The following is a 7,547-nucleotide window of genomic DNA, read 5'->3' on the forward strand; positions in this document are numbered from 1 at the left end:
CAACTATTCAATATTCCTCACTTCCTATCCTATTGCCTAAAGGCAACTTCAGTGGGAAATTTGAGGCTGATTTATGATTCATTATGTTAGTTGCTACCCATTTCCAATAAACATAAACATTAATTTTTAAATCAAACTACGACTAAATAGCAAAATAAGAAAGATTAATAATTTGGTTTTGCAGGAAACAAATTGGAGAGTATACACACAAACATATCTGCACTTTTTTCAATAATAATATGTACTTTGCTACCACAAAGTTCCATTCTTTGATTTTTTTAATAAAAAATAGAATATCTTTTCATTACTCAAGGTTCTCAGGAAAACAGAAATATATGTCTCACTCAATCATGGACACATAGAAGTAATATATGTAATTACTATATTCTATAGCTTTTTTATTGTAGCATATTTATACTCAAAGTATGCTTGTATACTTGTGTTATTCTTACTGTGGATAATAGTTACACTATTATAAGATTTTTTAAGGTTAGGATTTAACTGTAATTTATTTTTGCTATTCCAACCATATTCAAGGCAGTTTCTGGTGTGCAATAAGTAAATGGTGAACATATAGGTATTGATGAAGAGGGTGCCTATCAGGGAGGTAAATGGTATTTACAAGATTTCACTCTAATCCTTTCTACATCCGTGGCAGGACTAATAAATATGATGTTATACAGTTTATCCACTTGCTATCTAGCAACTCCATAAGAGAACTGAATGAAAACTCGCTAACATTTTTTTCATGACTGATCTTTAATTGCCTCCACTCAGCTGACCCAGCCTCAAAAACCACCCACCCTTCAGTGCCAGTTCATTATAATTTAAATAGAATAATTCATGGATGGGAGCTACTGTACACATAAAACAAATTAAAAGTGAGAGTATTTATTTTCATATGTTGATTTTTGCTCATTCCATTTATTGTCCTTGGATTGATTTGAAACATCTCAAGCAACTGAGCCAGGCAAAGAGTACATACATCTCATATTGTTATCTTCAATGACAGCAACAGTCCAAATAAATTTTATTGAAACTAATTTAGCATTGACTGGTAAAATATACAAACTACCCATCTGACTCAAAGATACTGCCAGACTTCTTCAAATTAGAGACAAAAAATAATATTTGGAGATTACATCACAAATTGGAACTGTCTTGGAAGGCAGTTCAAAAGTAAAAGTGAAATAAATTATCCAAATTTAAAATACTTTATTTCATCTATCTCAGTGACAAAAGCAATCATGTTTTCTCTTTTTGATCATGTTACTGGGGAGAAAAAATCTAATTATTTTTAACAGTTAATTTGAGGAAAAGTATGCCTTCTTAGCTCTTTTCCATTTTGCTCCGTAAAATTGTACCATAGGAGAGGCGGCAAGATGGCGGAATAGGCAGGAAGTACACTTAGTCCGGGGGGAGAGAAAGTTTAATATAAGTGGAGATACTGCAGGCTCAAGGAAGAGTAGGGGATGAAACAGCAGAGGAAACTCTTCCGGAACTAGTGATTCACAGTGGACCTGCGTGGAGAGCGTGGGAGCCCAAGTTCGGGACACCAGCAGCAGACTCAACGCACCAGCGCTGGAACGCGAGGTGAGCCGAACCTCCATAGCCCGAGATACCAGCGGGCAAGCGGAAAGAGGAGGCTAGAGGGAACGAGGCTTGAAACTCCGTGGGGAAAAGTTCACCAGGCTAACTAGAAGAGAGAGAAAATAAAAAATAAAAAAAGTGACTGATACGGACACAAGTTTCTCTCTCTCCGCTCACCTCTCACAGGCGAGCAAGACAGAGCAGGCGCCATTTTGGACATACGTCATAAGCAGGGCGACCTCAGGTCTGCACCAGCCCTGAGCCTAGCAGAAAAACCTGACTCTGTGGGGAGGGGTGAAATAACAGGAGATTAGCATCTAACTTGGCAACCCAGTGGGAGACTGCAGGAGAATTGGAGCCCACACTGAGGGCAGCAGAGATTCCCTGTGTGGTCCTTGGGAAAGAGCTTCCGATCTCTGGCTCCTGTGGGTATATCATTTGCCTGCTAACTACCTCCAATTACGTTCAGCTGTGCGGAATTACTTCCCTTTTAAATCAAAAAAAGAAAGAGAGATTTACCACACCTAACCTGGGAGTGTCATCCTTGACACACCCTCAACCCTGAGGAACCAAACACAGCTCTCAGTCCACACTCATCTCAAGCCTCTAAGGCTCCACTGAAAGCAGACAGTCCACTTAATATAGAGCCATAGTGTAACAAGAAAAAACACCACAGTGAAGAAACCAAATATCTCCAACATGCCAAACAACAAACGCAAAAACCAAGCTAACAAGAACAAGGAAGAAACTATGACGCCCCCAAATGAAAAAGACACCCCAATTCAAGATTATGAAGATGATGAGATCGAAGAAATGCAAGAAGCGGATCTCAAAAAATTGATAAGAACATTAAGAAGTTCTCAAAAACAAATTCTTGAACTACAGAAATCCTTCATGGACAAGATAGAAAATCTCTCTCGTGAAAGTGAAATATTAAGGAGGAATCAAAATGAAATGAAACAACTAGTGGAACAAGAAACTCTGATAGTGACTAGAAATCATAATGAAATGAAGAGTTCAATAGATCAAATGACAAACACATTAGAGAGCCTTAAAAACAGAATGGGCGAAGCAGAAGAGAGAATATCAGACTTAGAAGACAGAGAACAGGAAAGGAAACAGGCAAACCAAAGAAAAGAAGAAGAAATTAGAAATCTAAAAAATATTGTCAGGAATTTACAGGATACTATTAAAAAACCCAACATTCGGGTTCTAGGAGTTCCTGAAGGCATGGAGAGGGAGAAAGGATTAGAAGGCATTTTCAGTGACATACTAGCAGAAAATTTCCCAGGTTTGGAGAAGGACAGAGGCATCTTAGTACAGGAAGCTTATAGAACCCCTAATAAACATGACCAAAAGAGATCCTCACCACGACATGTTGTAATCAAACTCACCACAGTGAAACATAAAGAAAAGATCCTAAAAGGTGCAAGAGAGAAACGTCGGATCACTCTTAGAGGATCTCCAATTAGACTCACAGCAGACTTCTCATCAGAAACCCTACAAGCTAGAAGGGAATGGCGAGACATAGCCCAGGTACTAAGAGAGAAAAACTGCCAGCCCAGAATACTATATCCTGCAAAGCTCTCATTTGTGAATGAAGGTGAAATTAAGACTTTTCACAGCAAACAGAAACTGAAAGAATTTGTTGCCACTCATCCTGCCCTGCAAAAGATGCTTAAAGATGTCTTACACACAGAAACACAGAAACATGGTCACCAATATGAAAGAAGGTAAAGGAAGGAAACCTCACAGCAAAAGATCACAGGAAGCTCAATTTCTCTTTGACATAGAATTAAACTCTGATGCTCTGTTAAATCAATGTGTTAAAGTAATCTATTATGTTCTCTTGATGTCTGTTAAATTCTAATTGTTCAAAAACAGCTGAATTTTTATTAAGAGCTATGGGTTATTTAAATATGTGCTTTTTTCAAAAATTTGAATATCTGCTGCTCATAAAACTAAAGCGTTGTTGGTTCTGTGTTTAGCTGTCCTCCTATAGGTTCCTATGGACTTTTTCCAGCCACTTTTATTGTATTCAGTACTTTGGGATGGCTCTGTAAACAGATGAAGCCAATAATGTATTAACAGTACCAACTGAGAGAAAGTATGGTTAACTGAGGTTACTAAAAAGAAAAAGCAATTCAAATCAATTGGCAATCTACAAAAAGAGTTAAAGATTTTAAAAGCTATTATTAAAATTGATATATTGGTCTATTATGCTATATTATATGTGTGTACATATTGTATGTCCACATGGGGAAATTTTATTAAGAGTTTTATTTTAAATGGCTTATAGATAAGATTGTCCATAAATTTAAGCTGCTAAAATCAATCAAAGATACATTTTAATTTGTGGGACCTGAATCTGTGTATCATATGTTTTAGACTTGTTGGTAGAAAGAAACTAAAAACATTTTAGATGGTTGTGCTTAAGTTTACTGGCTAAACAAACTACACCATGTTAGATATTTAAGAGGTGTTTTCAAATACATGATTCTTAAAATTTATAGAAGGCATTGGACCTTCTGGTAAATGTTTTCTTAAGTTGTTATCTAATGGTTGAAACGGTTTGCTAAGTATTCATGTGATATTGCTATTGTCAGCAAGCGATCTAGGACTTGCTCCCTCATTTCTCTATTCTAAGCCCAACTTGTTCTTTCATTTCTCTATTCTCTTCAAGGTAGGAAACTAATTCTATTATGAAGGAATCTGTAAGATGCACAATTTAATCTTTAGACCTTATAAAAGAGATGGCTAACATTTTTCTGCAATAGCATAGCCAAAATAAGAACTCAAATAATAATCTCATAGCTAGATTCACTTCGCCATCAGCGAAGTATACAGTAAGTAGAAAAAACCTCCCTTTCAGAACAAAGGGAAAGAAAGTTTTCAAGTGAGAATATAATTTTCCTCATGGGCATTGTCTACCTTAGAAAAACTACTACAGAACATGCCTGTGACTATAGACTTGTAGTTCAGGCCACCGAAGATTAGAGATGGGAAACGGGCACTCCCTTGACTTGCATCCTCTGGTCTGCTTTAACACAAACCAGGAGGAAAAGAAAGCTCGGCATCAGAAGCAATGGGTGGCAGGCCTATTAATGGCTGATCTGTACAGTGATCTGCCCTCAAGGAGACCCAACAGGCCAGTCCACTGCAGTGGCTTTCAATGTGGTAAGCCTGGGCTTCAGCAGAAGTCAGCTTGTGAAGAACCCTGGCAGCTCTGCCAAGAGTTGGATCACTGGAAATGGACCTGCCCTGGAGTCGAAGGATGCCCAGGTCAGAGCCACAGATCTTATTGGCTCTAAGCTGAAAAGCCCTTCACTCAGCCCAACTTCCAAAGTGACCACTGCAGCTGAGGGTATGGTCAAGTAGGGTCAGCAACATTGCAGGCAGAACTGTAAATTTCTTGTTAGAGATGCCCCCTGCCTTTACCTGGCCAGCACTCCTCCCAGGCCAGCCAAGTAATGAAAGTCAACAGAGTGCCTTCCCCTAGGAGGTTCACACCTCCCTTAGGATATACCCCATGTGAAGAGATAGATAGGTCTGGGCCTCTGAATTTACAAGGCCTAAAGCCCACCAGATTATTATCAAGCCCCTTCTATCAGGTTCTATTTGCCTCTCAATCAGAAAACTTAATTGTAGCTTAGACAGCACCTTTCTTAGCTCCTCTAATCTGTCCTTTGTTCTAGGCCCTGTCCTTTGTGTCTAGGCTCTGTCCTTTGTTCTAGGCCCTGTCTAGTGCACTTGGGCCTCATTCCTTTGTAATCATAACCTCTACTCTACCACCAATGGCTCTACTCCCAACCTGTGTGTACTGATGGTCCTCTTCCCCACTTAATGCTGTATAATTGTTCAAACCTGGTAAATGCCACTCTTAGGATCATTGGTTACTATCCTCACTCTGTCTTTTATGACCTTGTCTAAATATGATCAGAGTCAGTGAACTTGGAAGGCTTCCATAGCCTTGGCAACTCATGACGACAGCCTAGGATGGTTGCTGGCGCCATAAACTAGAGTGTCAATTTGTTGGGTCAACAACAGGAGCCACTGTGCACTTGCTCCTCATGTGGGATCTCTGTCCTTAATGTGCTGTACATTGTGATTTAATGCTGTAACTAGTACTCAAACAGTATGTTTCACTTTGTGTTTCTATGTGGGTGCAAACTGTTGAAATCTTTATACTAAATTGATCTTCTGTATATAAAGAGAATTGAAAATGAATCTTGATGCAAATGGAGGGGGAGAGGGAGCGGGAGGGGGGAGGGTTGTGGGTGGGAGGGAAGTTATTGGGGGGGGGGAAGCCATTGTAATCCATAAGCTGTACACTGGAAATTTATATTCATTAAATAAAAGTTAAAAAAAAATCTAAAAAAAAAAAAATTGTACCATAAAAGGAATTCTTTGACTATCTTTAATTCTGACTATAACTCCAGAACAACAACAAAAAGAAATAGCCTGACTTGTGGAATGGTTGAAATTTTAAATACCTGTAAATCCCAGACATGACACATCAGGAGTTTTTCTTTAGAAGCTTAATGTTTCATTCTGGTTGTGGGGAGAAGGGAGAGTTATGTGTGGCCTGGTGTGTAAGATGTAGCCTCTGAACCAGAACCTGAAGTTGTCACCCACTACTATTGTCTCTCTTGGTTCTTCTTCCTCATTAAGTCCAGATGTTGATTTCCAGATATCATTGAGATCGTGGCTCCAGACTTTCTCTTCAGAGAAGGTATCCTGACTAACTGGTCTTAAGTGGCTTACTGTATTATTTTTATTCTTGTTGCTATAGCAAATTACCACAAATGCAGTGGCCTAATCATTGTGAATTTATGATCTTTGGTACTATAGATTAAAAGGTTAATATTGGTTTTACTAGGTTCGGAGCAAAATGTCAGGAACTGTGTTCCTTTCTAGACAATCTTGGAGAAAATCCCTTTCTTTTCCTTTCCCACTTTATGTAACACCTCATTCCTTGGTATGCAGCTCTCTCCATCTTCCCAGTTCTGATATTAGAAAACAAGCTCATTATTTTTAGCAAACAAATTGAAGAAAAGTACGCCCTCTTAGACATGAAAAGTGTATTTTAAAATGGTTTCTTTGATTATTTTTAATCCATGCAGTAACTAGAGAGAAAAAATCCTGACTTGCAGTATAGTTGAAATTCTAAATACTTTTAAGTATCAGGCAAGATCCATGTGGAGACCCAAATGGAGTTCCTGGTTCCCAGATTTGACCTGGCTCAGCCCTAGTCATTATGGCCATTTGGGGAGTGAACCAGCAAATGAAGATGTTTTTCTCTTTCTGCCTCTCCCTACCTCTCTGTCACTCTGCCTTTCAAATACATTTTCCTTCTATGTATTTTTTAAAGATTTTATTTATTTATTTGGGATATAGAGTTACAGACAGAGAGAGGGAGAGACAGAGAGAAAGGTCTTCCATCTGATGAATATCTGGCCGCAACGGCCAAAACAGCCAGAGCTGGGCTGATCCTTAGCCAGGATCCAGGAGTCTCTTTCAGATCTCCCACATAGGTGCAGAGGCCCAAGCACTTGGGCCATTTTTTACTACTTCCCTGGGCCGTAATCAGAGACCTGGATCAAGACAAGGTCATAAAAGACAGAGTGAGGATAGTAACCAATGATCCTAAGAGTGGCATTTACCAGGTTTGAACAATTATACAGCATTAAGTGGGGAAGAGGACCATCAGTACACACAGGTTGGGAGTAGAGCCATTGGTGGTAGAGTAGAGGTTATGATTACAAAGGAATGAGGCCCAAGCGCACTAGACAGGGCCTAGAACAAAGGACAGAGTCATTATTAGAGGAGCTAAGAAAGGTGCTGTCTAAGCTACAATTACGTTTTCTGATTGAGAGGCAAATAGAACCTGATAGAAGGGGCTTGATAATAATCTGGTGGGCTTTAGGCCTTGTAAGTTAAGAGGCCCAGACCTATCT

Source organism: Lepus europaeus, chromosome 2, assembly GCF_033115175.1.
Source record: "Lepus europaeus isolate LE1 chromosome 2, mLepTim1.pri, whole genome shotgun sequence".
Classification (NCBI taxonomy): Eukaryota; Metazoa; Chordata; class Mammalia; order Lagomorpha; family Leporidae; genus Lepus; species Lepus europaeus.